The sequence below is a fragment of the Giraffa tippelskirchi genome, chromosome 9 (genome assembly GCF_054371585.1).
Source record: "Giraffa tippelskirchi isolate mGirTip1 chromosome 9, T2T-mGirTip1v1.2.pri, whole genome shotgun sequence".
Lineage (NCBI taxonomy): Eukaryota > Metazoa > Chordata > Mammalia > Artiodactyla > Giraffidae > Giraffa > Giraffa tippelskirchi.
The window spans coordinates 141,027,481-141,041,300 of NC_137283.1; the positions used below are offsets into that span (position 1 = coordinate 141,027,481).

Below are 13,820 nucleotides of genomic sequence, written 5' to 3' on the forward strand. Positions count from 1 at the left end.
AGTTCTTGAAATATCAAGGGAAATTATAATTTTTATCCCTTATTGGATATTAATGTTTAAATTATTGACTACTCTCTTTAGTTTTCTGATGGCAAGAGACTGACCCAAGGAAGTGTTTCTCTATCCTTAGTGTCTCTGACTCATCTAGCGATCTTGTTAAAAGTGCAGATTCTGATTAAATAGATTTGAATCCAAGTGAGCCCTAAGTTTCTGCATTTCGGACAAGATCCCAGCTGATGCTGTTGGTCTACATGAAACAGGGTGAGTAGAAAGGTGCTACAGTATTCCTGGAGGCCTATTTCCACCCCCTCACTTAATTATCAGCCCAGTCTAAGTCCTTTCTTTCCCTGCCATTTGCTCTGTTTTACCTGCTCTCTGACTGCAGCCATTTCATTTTTCAGAATCAGCCTTGTCATGTGATGGAAACCTTTCTCAGTCCTGTGGGTTTGCATGGCTTGGAAACATTCAGTCATTGGGAAGTGTTAAACAACAAGGAAAAATGAGTGGATGGAGAGGGTACTGTGTGAGTGGAGGAGGAGAGAGAGTGGTGAGTGTGTGTGTGTGTGTGTGTGTGGTGGGTGGTGGGGTGGTGGGTGGGGTGGGGAGGAAAAGGATATAATAGGTCTCATTGGAATGTGGAAATGTGTGTATATAAAAGACCTGTTAACTCTTGTCTAAAATAGCATAACACACCAGCATGGTTGGGCAAGTATAGCAGCAAGATGGAAAAAAAAAAAATCTAGGGAATGTCCAAGAATATTTTGGAATGATACAACACTCATAGCTTTTTTCCTGTTGCAAGTTGGATATAGTTTTCTGCTGTTCAGAGTTTACTCCGTTCCCTATTCTGTCCTGCAGAGATGAGGCGAAAGGCACTACAAAGGGAGAAATTTCTACTGTCTGTGGCCAAACAGTATTCAGGATGTCATTATTCTAGTTTCACCTAAATCTTCTTTCCAAAGTGTTGTTATGTAATTTCTCTGCAGAAATCCCACTTAACGCCCCAACCTTCATGATTTTGCTCTTTTACTGTTTTTAAACCTTGTTTTTATAAAAATTACGTATCAGTGGTGGGGAATTATTTTCTTTTCTTAAAAATAAAGCAGCACCAAATTTCCATTGTCAATTTTTTATTTTAACCATCCCTTCCCCGTGTCAGTTCTCTTCAGTGAGGAATGCCATATGTCTTTCTTTCTTTTTTTTTTTTTACTATTACTTATTAGTTTTCTCTTATTTATCAAAGTGTCTCCTACAATACTTACTATTACCAGGCTTTAGAGAATGAAGATATTTTCGAATAATGCAAATAATCAAAATCTCCAGTGATCAAATGGCTGTAAAACACTTCAAAGAATTTTCCCTTGGAGAAGTTTTCTGAAGACCTGGTCTTTCACTAAGAGACTCAGAAAGTATTTGGTAGGCCTGTCTGTAAAATAGTTTCTGTGATTTTTATTTTCCCCTCATGATGGGAAGAAAACCAAAATGCAATATGCAATAACAACAACAACAAAAAAGATTGCTAGATGTATTGTGATAAAATTCCAACATTCAAATTCAGATTTAGTTACATAGCTCTGTTTTTCTATCAGGTTTACATTTCACATCTATGTGTGCAGTACTGTAGTTTAGGCATCTCTGTGGAAAATTTGTACTTGTTCAGAAGAAACTAGCTTTCATGGAGATGTCACTGGGAAATGTTACTTTTTATTGCTTGGACTATTTAGGATTTTATATTTGTAAAGTGCTATACAATCCCCATCAGTGGTTATTCCTATAAATAATTTCACGACTGGGTTTATTATTGCTATATCCATTTTATAGATGCTAATACAGAGGAAGGGATTACAGGAAAGCTGAAATTACATCCTACAATCACAAAAGTTTCCTAGACTGTTGTTTAAATGTAGACTGCAAATGTGTCTCCTTGTGTTGAATATCTGATAAACAAAAGAAATATGTGGGGACTTGGCATCTCTGGAGCTGTGTCTGGGTTTGTTAAAGGAAAAATGAGGAGATGTGAGTCAATTACATAATATTATGGGGAGAAAAATCCCTCTTAGTAAAGGAAACCGTGGGTCCTGTTGGCCCAATGGTCTTCCCTGGCAGGATGAAGTCTGCTGGAACATTGCTCAACTCGAGTTTGTTTTCATAAACATCACTATCCTATCCATCATGGTACCAGAAATAGCTGCCTTGCACATTCTTCTTGTAATTATAATTCCAGTCCTGAAAATGTGTCCCTTAGATTCTTAAAGGTCATTTTAAGATTACACTGTTGGGACCTTAGAGAACAAGGTTTGGACAAGAAAGTCTGTCTCTAGAAAACATCCACTGAATTGAGTGGAGGTATTTTAACCATCTTGTTCTGTTTGCCTCTGGCTATGAGCATTGGCTTTAGAAACTTTATTCTAAAGTGAATGAGCTGGTGGGATCAGTATGTATTCACACGCAGAAGGTGGTAGGGACCCTCCATACCCTTGTATCAGATGGTGCAGTCCCAGAGGTTCCCAATAAGATTGGCCTCTCACTTCAAAGGCGCTCTTGCCAGGCTCTCAGTTGATGTAAGGCCCTCAATTTTTCCCCTCTGTGCGGAACAAGCCCCCATGTGTCCAGCCTCGTGAAACCCCTTTTGTTCTTCTGACCACCAGAATTGTAAGATAATGATATCAAATTTGTCCTAATTTGTTACAACAGCAGCAGGAAACTAATACAAGTAATTTTGCCTTCATGGACTTTTTCCTCCCTTAAAAGAAATGTTAAAAATTATTTTATGATTATGTTAATACAAAGATGAATGTATTAATATTATAAATTAAAATGTTTGTTGACTTAACAGTTTCCTTCTCTCCTGATTTTAGAAGAAATTGGAACCTTTTCATAGGTACCTTAAAGTATCCTGGGCTCTGGGCATAGGGCCAAGTGTGCCTATTGGACAGGTGGGCTCTCCTTATAGGTGTGTGTGTATGCTCAGTCGTGTCTGACTCTTTGTGACCCCATGGACTGTAGCCCGCCAGCCTCCTCTGTTATAGAATTCTCCAGGCAAGAATACTAGGGTGGGTAGCCATTCCCTTCTCCAGGGAATCTTCCTGATCCAGGGATCGAACTCTGGTCTCCTGCAGTGCAGGCACATTCTTTACAGTCTGAGCCATCAGGCATCTCTATCCAAATCTTCCCCATCGTTCACCACTCAGTACAGCCAAGTACATGCCAACTGAGGGGTTGCAGAGATACTGGCTTCTTGCTCTGTTGTCTCACCTCTTTGTGTTTGAATGGGGGGATGTTTTCCACTGGTGAGGATACATATTTCAAGCAAAAGAATGTTATTCAAAGTGCCTCTCAAGTCCCATGACATCAGTATACACAATAAACACACAATACCCTCACTGTATACACAGTAAACACACAGTAAATACTGGTTAAATGAAGAACTGTGACAAGACTTGTCTTTGAGTCCTGTTTCCTGGAATATTTTGCCTGATCAGTTTACCTTTCTTTACTTTTGTTGCAAATAAAAGAAGAGATTGTGGTTAAAATTTGAAAACAGATGTGGATATCCTCTATGTTTAACTAGCATCCACTGTTTGCAAGACATTTTCACGTACATCATCTCTTTTGATGACCTGTAAAGAAATTTATGATTTTAGGACAAAAATATTTTATCATGAACTTATATAAAAATGTTGGACTTCCCTGGTGGTCCAGTGGTTAAGAATCTGCCTTGCAACGCAAGGGACACCAGTTCGATCCCTGGTCCGGGAAGATCCCACATGCCATGGGGCAACTGAGCCTGTGCACCAGTGCTCTGGAGCCCGTGAGCCACAACTACTGAGCCGAAGTGCTGACATTACTGAAGTCCAAGTGCCTGGAGCCCATGCTCAGCAACAAAAGAAGTCACTGCAATGAGAAGCCTGTGCACCACAACTAGAGAGTAGTGCCCGCTTGCCACAACTTGAGAAAGCCTGTGCGTAGCAATGAAGACCCAGTGCAGGCAAAAATAAATATTTAAAAAAAATTTAATAGTGACAGTGGTTTTAATTTTAGATAAGTTATTTGTCACTTATAATCCTAAGAAAGAATACTTAGATATCTGACTTAGGTCACTTTATAATTTGGCCTGTGTGCTCACAGGAAAGCAAAAATGCAGAACAACATTTGTATTCCTTAGTCATACATATTGCTTTCCACACTTTGTGAAAAATAATACATCACAAGCTGATGATGATAAGCATTAATGCTGTGAATTGGAAATTACAATCTACCTCATTAACTGTTTTCACTTCTCTGACAATTAGAAGCCAGAAAGGCATAATTTCTAGCTTAAAAGCAAAGTTAGATTGAGGGAAGTTCAGAGACAGGCTGAGGGAATCTGCAGCTATAGGGCCTCAATGCTTATGGAGCTCACGGGAGTAAATGTAGCCACGTTCCTGAGTTACAATCCTAATTCAGGATCTGCAGAGTCTATGCTAATTTGTCACTGTTCTGGAAAAGGCTACATGGAAAAAGATTTGTTTCTAGAGATTTTCAGGAAAGTAGCCAATTCAAACTGCTCAATGCTGTGACATCATTTCTGGCTGGTAGCAAGTTCTTTCTGTCATTGTGAGGCTGGCTTGAAAATGAAGAAGAATGTCTTCATATCAACTGTTTCCTTTTTTTTTTTTAGTTTCAGACTATTTATTAATCAGCGTAAATCCCAACAGAATACACCAACATGATTTCGTGCATCTAGAGGGGAACTATTTCCTGATTAAGTGGAAAATTGTGCGGACGGCTTCTGGAAGACCTTCATTCTAAGCAGCTTTATAGTGAAATACTTCATTTAGAAGTCTGGACCTTCTTTATTCAGTTTTCTGTAATCTACATTCACTGAATAGAACTTGTACTGATCATTAGGACCCAGCTGGTTCCAGGGTTCTGAGTTATTCTTTCTGGCCCACCTGACATCACGATTGAACAAGGCCAGGTGCAAGACATGCAGTGTTGCTCCAGTACCTCCTGCTCCAGTAAATATGAAGGGGGATCAAGCTACGATGCTTCTTGGCCTGACTGATGATCTGCTGGGGCATTGTTGTGACAGAGGCCTCAAGTCCAAACAGAGAGAAAAACTAACCTGCAAGGTCCAGGATTAAACAGCCTCAGATACCGACTGTTTCTGAATTCATATATGCTCCCCACACATATGCGTATGCGCACATTCACACATATACACCAGCACCCACATCTTTAGATCTGCCTTCCACACCAAATGTATGAACTTATTCATGTGCCTTCAAGTGTCCTCGTCAGACCAGTTCAGTCCAGCTCAGGAGAAACAGGTAAGATAGATGGATACATTCCATCATATTAATTCCTCATTTCACACTTGAAGTTTTGACAGGATGTCCATCTTGAGAATCCCTTGGACAGCAAGGAAACCATACCAGTCAATGCTAAAGGAAATCAACCCTGAACATTCACTGGAAGGACTGATGCTGAAGCTGAAGCTCCAATACTTTGGCCACCTGATGTGAGGAGCTGACTTAATGGAAAAGACCCTGATGCTGGGAAAGATTGAGGGCAGGAGGAGAAGGGGACGACATAGGATGAGATGGTTGGATGGCATCATTGGCTCAATGGACATGAGTTTTAGCAAACTCTGGCACATAGTGAAGAACAAGGAAGCCTGGTGTACTGCAGTCCATGGGGTCACAAAGAGTCAGACATGACTTAGCAACTGAATAATAACTGGCCTCCAACTGTAAGAAGGCCTTGTACTCTCTTCAAGAGCAACCAAAGGAAGCAGATGACTCCAGCATTAAGAAAATCCAGTGGCTGTTCAGAGATCCTCCCTTCCATTATCCTCCCATCTTGATGCCTTCCCAGCCTGCCTATGGTTAGGTGCCTTTTAGAAAGTTACCCTCATTCAAGTTACACCCTGCCACACCTCCAGGCCCCAGGATGCTTGTGTCTGAGTTCCCAGCAGTCTTAAAGCCTTGCCAACAGCAGATAGAGACATCCCGCTGAGCCCTGGGTGGAGAGAAAGCCTGGAGTTGCACAATAGTGACCCACTTGGCACAGGGGCTGAGCCATCCTGACGGGCCCTAGGGACTCCTTCCATATCCACGTCCTCTGGGATTGTCCATTAGAGAACTCTCACAAACACACTCACCCAGCCACAGTCGGGGGACATCAACAGAAACCCATGGAAACAAGGCCCTGCCCTGTGGCATTCTGAGTCAGCTCCGTAGCGTGATTTATCAGCCGCCTGAAAACAGAAAATACTGCTAGGACTGGGCTGGGACCACAAGGTGTAAAGGTGTCCTGGAGTTGAAAAAAACAGGGTCGGGTCTAAATCCCCCCCCCACCGTCCCCCTTTCCTGCCAGTGAAAATTATTCCAGCATAAACATCTCTCTTTAAATTTAGAGTATCTTTGTGCAAGGAAAACTACTTTATTACTCAACATTAGTGACACTCACTTTGAACCTTAATTCTGAAAACCACAGAATTTAAAAAATGCTGTAAATAGCTGACATGAGTGTTCTTCCCCGGCTTTCAAAGGAATTGTTTTTGTAATTACTGAGCAGGGTGAAGCTGAATTGTCCCCCACAACCTTTACCCTTCCACCCCCACCTCCCCCCCACACACATAGTAAACAGGAGAGGGTAATGAGATAGCTCAACTAAAAACATTCATCATATTCAGATGAATTAATAGTGGAAAAGTTTCAGTGCATTCCTAATGCTTTAAAAAAAATCTTTTATGTTTTAAGTAGTTAGGTCTCTATTCTAGTTCTGAGTACAAATAAATGCCTGACGTAGGGTGTAAGCCAAATTCCAAAATGTAGCAAAAACAGTGCCTGCATATTTGGCAGGAATTGAAACCAGTTCAGGTCAGTGTCTGTTTCTGTCCAAAGAAGAGTTTCTGCATTTACACTGGGCTAGGAAAACAACACAGGAAGACCTGGGGAACAACAAGTAATACTGTCAGCTCCAGTGCCCGGCTGGCCAGAGAAGAATGTTGAGAACAAGTCTGGAATCACAGCTTAAGCTCCAGGTTGGGTTGGCATAAGGTTTGGGGTAGGGGGTGGGGGGGGGAGGCAGTGAGCAAGAGAAAGAGAGGGGCTGGATGCATTGTTGTAGCAAAATTGCGTTCTCCCAACTCAGGCTCTCACCTTGCAAATCACCCTCTCTTAGCAAAAGCCCATCTTACTTGTTAACTCCTCCCCTGCCCGCTAACCTTTTCAATCATCCCCCTTCTTCATTTCAGAATGGCCTTCAGAACAAAGCAGCGTTTTAAAGCCTTTCCCACTAAAAGTTCGCCCCTCCCCCCCTTTAAAGAGGCAGTGTGGGGGTGATTTTCTTTTCTTTCTTTTTTTTTTTAATTTGTTTTTCTGCAGTCTCCTCTCCTGAAGCTGTCATTGTTTGGAGGTTGATAGATATTTCTTCAGAGATACCATCATATCTCTTGTTATTGTAACACTTATTGGTGATAAAGTTCAGCCTAAAAATTAAGCAGCTGCAATGTAGCAGCACAAATTAGTTTAATGTAAGCAGTCAGGAGCAGCTGGCTGGCTCAGGACTCGAATTTAGCTGTGGGGGGAAGGGTTCTGTGACGCTGACAGTGTTTTTTTCCTCTACATAAACATTTTTGGCTCTTGCTGCTTTTGTGCTGATCATGTGACAGTGTCCCTAGGCAGATAATTTATTTCTGTGGCTTTCATGAGCAATCATTAACCTTCAGACATCGAGTTTGCTTTTTTTTGCTTTGTGGCATTTGTTATTATTATTATTATTATTTTTGTATACTAACTAATTCAGAAAGTGTCAGGAGAAAATTACAACCAATTTATAATAGACTGCAATGCATAATACTTATGTTTCTATTAAAGCAGACCTTGCTTACAAGACCATTCTCATAGTTTAGTTGGTGTTCATGGACCAGAATAATTATTTTCAGTGTGGCTGTTGTGGGGACGCTCCCTCTGTCTCCTTCCGCTTGCAAGGCCGCTGCAAGCTGGACTTGCAGAGACTGGATTTAGAGATCACCTCCGGTGGTCTTCACTGACTCCCTAGGAGGCTGGAACCCCAAGAGCCGCCACCGAGCTGGGAACCAGGCTTCTGGAGTGGGAGGTGGACTTGCTTGATTCCCTCTTCCTTCAACAACTGACACCCCAGCCTTCTGTAAACAGTGTGGCCATTTGTAGTCAGTCACTGGAGCTAGAATAGACTCAGGTTGAAAAACAAAGGAAATCAGAAACTGTGCCCTGCGTAAATCTGTGAGGGTGGCAGGGGACAGAAGTATATTTCTGACATCTACTAATCATACCCACCGGTTTTCTGAGTTTATCTGTTGTATCCTCCTCGGATCTGTTTGTATTGCTCAGCCATTTCTGCCAACCAGTAATTCAGGAGTAAAACGCACAGGGTCACTCCTTGGTGTCTATCATACACGATATCTTCAGACACTTGCAGCATGCCGATTATCTCGTGGGTATTGTGTGGGCCCTCTTAGATATTCATTTATTCATTCTCTCATGGTGCAGGGTTGGTGGGGGAAACACTCGGGACTACTTGCACAGAGGGATTTGATAAAGTGGATTTATAAACCCCAATGGATTGTGTTCAGTGCAAAATAAGAAGGAGCGACTCCTTGTCTTTCTTACTTGTTCAAAAGATTTCAGTGATGAGAGCTGTTCTTAATTGATTCTAATATTTTGTAAGAATAGAGGTATAGGTCTTATTTAGGTTGCAGCATGAAAATTCCATTCTTCTAAATGAATGATTCAAGAGCTCAAAACCGGGAAAATTGATGCTGTCATTTTTTAAAACATCAATGAGCTAGGTATTTCACAGGCTGGACATGAGGAAGAGCTTGAGCAAATGATAGAAACGAGGATGCCAAAGTGCTTGGGTCACCTTCGATGTTGCATGAAAATGACTGAATCGGTCCCATAGGTGTAATTAATGTGGGTGGATACAAAGCTGTACCCTTGCTGAGGTGGGGGGGGTGGGGCTGGGGGAGTGGGCAGAATCTGGCATCTTCTTTGTCCTCACCCCAAAGAGAGAGATTTCTTTCCCAAACACAGGTCCCTCGTGTTCTGGGCTTTTTCTAAGTCTTTTTAGCATTTCTTGTTCACTGATTGCACCCCACATGATTGGCAGGACTGCATTATGCTTGGTGCTTTATCTAGAAAGTAATTCCCTCACCAAGCTGAGGACTTTTGCCTTCAAAGACCCTTTCCTCCACATTGATAATCATAGTTTAGGACTGTGTTGATATAAAGATGCATACAACATGGGGTGGATTCATTTTTATGTATTCATTATTTTTATGTCACTTTTCTCTTCCAATTTGAAAAGTAATGAAAATGAAAATATTTTCATGGACCACTGAAAGTTTCTTAGACCCTGGGCACTGTGCTTCCTCTGCCTAATGTAGACGGTGGCTGCAAGGGTGGGCACAAGCGCATAGCTGATCTTTGCCCAAAGGGAAGAAAACATAGGTGAAGGAACCAAGTACAAGTGAGAAATGCCACAGGAGTACTCCTTCCCTCAGATTAAAGCATTCACAGTTTTATTTCTAGACACTCCTTTGTCATAGGCTCTAGGGTGGTGTTTATCTCCTGGGGATGGGGCTCTCCTGGGGGCTGCTCTTACCTGCTCATTGTGTTGAACTCTTTTCCAGCCCATCTTGCTCTGTTTAGCCCTGTGTGCCTTATCTGAACCAATATGCCCTCAAACCCCATTCTAGAATGCACTCTCCTGTGTTGTATTGCTCATCCCTTCACCCCAAGCCTTGCTCACCAGGATCACAGCATCCTACCATGATCTCTGTCTGTGCAGCCTTCCCCCTTGTATGGAATATGACCCAACAAGACTGTCTCTGAAACCCTCCTCTTCGAGTCAGCTCACCTTTGTTACTCCCATTTCAGCCTTGTCATTTTACCATTTGAAACCCTCTTAACTTTCTGCTACTTCAACCCTACCTCTCAATTTATCTCTGAGTGATCTTTGATAATATATTTGTTTTTTTTTTAAATTTTTATTTTTAGTTGGAGGATAATTACTTTACAGTGTTGTGTTGCTTTCTTCCATACAACAACATGAATCAGCTCTAAGTATGCATATATTCCCTCCCTCTTGAGCATCCCTGCCTCCTCCCTCCACTCCCACCACCCTGCCATCTCACCCCTCTAGGTCATCACAGAGCTAGTGGGAAGTTGCTATATAAAACAGGATAATTTATTCTTTAGCACCAATTTTCTTATCACTACAAAATAGATTGGTAACACTAGTGGTAAAAAACCTGCCTGCCAGTGGAGGAGACCTAAGAGATACAGGTTTGATCCCTGGGTTGGGAAGATCCTCTGGAGATGGGCACGGCATCCCACTCCAGTATTTTTGCCCGGAGAATTCCATGGACAGAGGAGCCTGGCGGGCTAGAGTCCATAGGGTCACAGAGTTGGACACTACTGAAGCAACTTAGCATGGTACAGCACAAAATAGATTAATAATAGCCAAATATGTATTAAGTAGGGGCTTCCCTTGTGGCTCAGATGGTAAAGAATCTGCCTGCAATTCAGGAGACCTGGATTTGATCCCTGGGTTGGGAAGATCCCCTGGAGAAGGAAATGGCAGCCCACTCTAGTATTCTTGCCTGGAAAACCCCATGGACAGAGAAGCCTGGTGGGCTACAGTCTGTGGAGTTGCAAAAGAGTCAGACAGGACTGAGTAACTAAACAGCAAATGTATTGAGTATGCACAGTGGGCCAGGGATTGTGCTAAGGAATTTGCTTAGTGATTGGTGTGCATTCTCCCTTTTAATCAGGATGAAAGATCTAAGCAATAGATATGTGCTTTCATTAATCTCATTGTATAGATGGGGAAGCTGAGGCATAAAGAGATTTAGTAACTTAAGGTTTCCCAGAGAGAATGGGACATCAGAATTACAGCCCTGGCAGTTAGATCCTGGAACATTAGTCTCAATCATTATTGCTATGCTCCTATGCTATTTGTAACACTTACCTCATAGAATTATTGGGATTCACTTTCATATTGAGCAGTATGAAAAGGCAAAAAGATAGGACACTAAAAGATGAACTCCCCAGGTCCGTAGGTACCCAATATGTTACTGGAGACCAGTGGAAAAATAACTCCAGAAAGAATGAAGAGATGGAACCAAAGCAAAAACAGCACCCAGTTGTGGATATGACTTGTCATGGAAGTAAAGTCTGATGCTGTAAAGAGCAATATTGCATAGGAACCTGGAATGTTAGGTACACTAATCAAGGCAAATTAGAAGTGGTCAAACAGGAGATAGCAAGAGTGAACATCGACTTTTAAGGAATCAGCAAACTAAAATGGACTGGAATGGGTGAATATAACTCAGATGACCATTATATCTACTACTGGGGGCGAGAATCCCTTAGAAGAAATGGAATAGCCATCATAGTCAACAAAAGAGTCTGAAATGCCGTACTTGGATGCAATCTCAAAAACAACAGAATGATCTCTGTTTGTTTCCAAGGCAAACCATTCAATATCACGGTAATCCAAGTCTATGCCCCAACCAGTAATGCTGAAGAAGCTGAAGTTGAATGGTTCTATGAAGACCTACAAGACCTTCTAGAACTAACACCCCCCAAAAATGTCCCTTTCATTATAGGGGACTGGAATGCAAAAGTAGGAAGTCAAGAGAAACCTGGACTAACAGGAAAATTTGGTGTTGTAGTACAGAATGAAGCAGGTCAAAGGCTAACAGAGTTTTGCCAAGAGAATGCACTGGTCACAGCAAACACCCTCTTCCCACAACACAAGAGAAGACTCTACACAAAGACATCACCCGATGGTCAATACTGAAATCAGATTGATTATATTCTTTGCAGCCAAAGATGGAGAAGCTCTATACAGTCAGCAAAAGCAAGACCAGGAGCTGACTGTGGCTCAGATCATGAACTCCTTATTTCCAAATTCAGATTGAAATTGAAGAAAGTGGAGAACACCACTAGACCATTCAGATATGACCTAAATCAAATCCCTTATGACTATACAGTAGAAGTGAGAAATAGATTTAAAGGACTAGATCTGATAGACAGAATGCCTGATGAACTATGGATGGAGGTTCATGACACTGTACAGGAGACAGGAATCAAGACCATCCCCAAGAAAAAGAAATGCAAAAAAGCAAAATGGCTGTCTGAGGAGGCCTTACAAATAGCTGTGAAAAGAAGAGAAGTGAAAGGCAAAGGAGAAAAGGAAAGATATACCCATTTGAATGCAGAGTTCCAAAGAATAGCAAGGAGAGATAAAAAAGCTTTCCTCAGGGATCAGTGCAAAGAAATAGAGGAAAACAATAGAATGGGAAAGACTAGAGATCTCTTCAAGAAAATTAGAGATACCAAGGGAACATTTCATGCAAAGATGAGCACAATAAAGGACAGAAATGGTATGGAGCAGAACATATTAAGAAGAGGTGGCAAGAATACGCAGAAGAACTATACAAAAACAATATTCATGACCCAGATAACCACGATGGTGTGATCACTTACCTAGAGCCAGACATCCTGGAATGTGAAGTCAAGTGGGCCTTAGAAAGCATCACTATAAACAAAGCTAGTGGAGGTGATGGAATTCCAGTTGAGCTATTTCAAATCCTGAAAGATGATGCTGTGAAAGTGCTGCACTCAATATGCCAGCAAATTTGGAAAACTCAGCAGTGGCCACAGGACTGGAAAAGGTCAGTTTTCATTCCAATCCCAAAAAATGGCAATGCCAAAGAATGTTCAAACTACCACACAATTGTACTCATCTCACACGCTAGCAAAGTAATGCTCAAAATTCTCCAAGCCAAGCTTCAACAGTATGTAAACTGTGAACTTCCAGATGTTCAAGCTGGATTGAGAAAAGGCAGAGGAACCAGAGATCAAATTGCCAACATCCGATGGATAATCGAAAAAGCAAGAGAGTTCCAGAAAAAAACATCTATTTCTGCTTTATTGACTATGCCAAAGCCTTTGACTGTGTGGATCACAACAAACTGGAAAATTCTTCAAGAGATGGGAATAGCAGACCACCTTACCTGCCTCATGAAAAATCTGTATGGAGGTCAACAAGTAACAGTTAGAACTGGACATGGAAATACAGACTGGTTCCAAATAGGAAAAGGCTGTATATTTTCACCCTGCTTATTTAAGTTATATGCAGAGCACATCATGAGAAATGCCAGGCTGGATGAATCACAAGCTGGAATCAAGACAGCCAGGAGAAATATCAATAACCTCGGATATGCAGATGACACGACACTTATTGGAGAAAGCAAAGAAGAACTTCTTAAAGAGCCTCTTGATGAAAGTGAAAGAGGAGAGTGAAAAAGTTGGCTTAAACTCAACATTCCGAAAACCAAGATCATGGCATCTGGTCCCATCACTTCATGGCACATAGATGGGGAAACAATGGAAACAGGGAGAGACTAATTTTTTGGCCTCCAGAATTACTGCAGCTGGTGACTGCAACCATGAAATTAAAAGACACTTGCTCCTTGGAGGAAAGCTATGACCAACCTAGACAGCATATTAAAAAAGCAGAGACATTACTTTACCAACAAAGGTCTGTCTAGTCAAAGCTATGGTTTTTCCAGTAATCATGTATGGGTGTGTAGAGAAGGAAATGGCAACCCACTCCAGTGTTCTTGCCTAGAGAATCCCAGGGACGGGGGAGCCTGGTGGGCTGCTATCTATGACGTTGCATAGAGTCGGACACGACTGAAGTGACTCAGCAGCAGCAGCAGCAGCAGCATGTATGGATGTGAGGGTTGGACTATAAAGAAAACTGAGCACCGAAGAATT

The 13,820-nt window shown here is 41.8% G+C and overlaps 1 protein-coding gene and 1 pseudogene across 9 annotated transcripts in view; one reads left to right on the top strand and one right to left on the bottom strand.

Annotated features, from left to right (window-relative positions):
- LOC145521081 (uncharacterized) overlaps nucleotides 1-13,820 on the top strand; it is a 489,520-nt gene that overhangs the window by 143,394 nt on the left and 332,306 nt on the right. The window lies entirely within an intron of this gene.
- On the bottom strand, nucleotides 4,749-5,063 carry LOC145521083 (cytochrome c oxidase subunit FA4 pseudogene; annotated as a pseudogene).